The sequence below is a fragment of the Marmota monax genome, unplaced genomic scaffold (assembly GCF_021218885.2).
Source record: "Marmota monax isolate L192 unplaced genomic scaffold, Marmota_monax_Labrador192_F-V1.1 WCK01_AAM20220418_F8-fsc00603, whole genome shotgun sequence".
NCBI lineage: Eukaryota > Metazoa > Chordata > Mammalia > Rodentia > Sciuridae > Marmota > Marmota monax.
In genome coordinates, this window is record NW_026694785.1 from 63722 (window position 1) to 64283 (window position 562).

Consider the following 562-nt stretch of genomic DNA (forward strand, 5'->3'; position numbering starts at 1 on the left):
CTCTACGATTGTATGTCCTGGCTAGCCTGCTGGATGTTGAGGGACAGAGCTGGGTTGAGGCCAGCCTAGATCAGCCAGCAACCAGCTGATCCCCAAATGCTCGAGTGAGTCCAGCCGAGCTGAACAGGGCCAAGTCCCCGGATGCATAAGCACTTCTTGTCGTCTGGCTCACAGCTAAAGTCGTTGCTTAGGCAGAGGTTATTGTAGCAGAACCTAACCCACACATCCAAGGGGCTAGAGAGCCTGAATTTGCCTTTGCTCCGGACAGGAAAGGGAAATTGGCTTTTCACATGTTTTGCTGCCCTGCTGCCCCACTGGTGATATTTATAGAGAAATTCGTGCAAATTTGTCTCTGATTGCAGGAGCCCCAGCAGCAGAATCCTGGGAGAATTTCAGTAACCCAGAGCAGTCACAAATTATGCTGTGTTGGAACTGCGCATGATTTTATAATACGATCAACCATAAAACCTTAAGAGCCCCTTTAGAAAAATCTTCCAAAATCATGTGTGGGCAAAAAACCCTCCATATGTGTAACTGGAGCTGGCTGGTGTTTGTTTTAGAA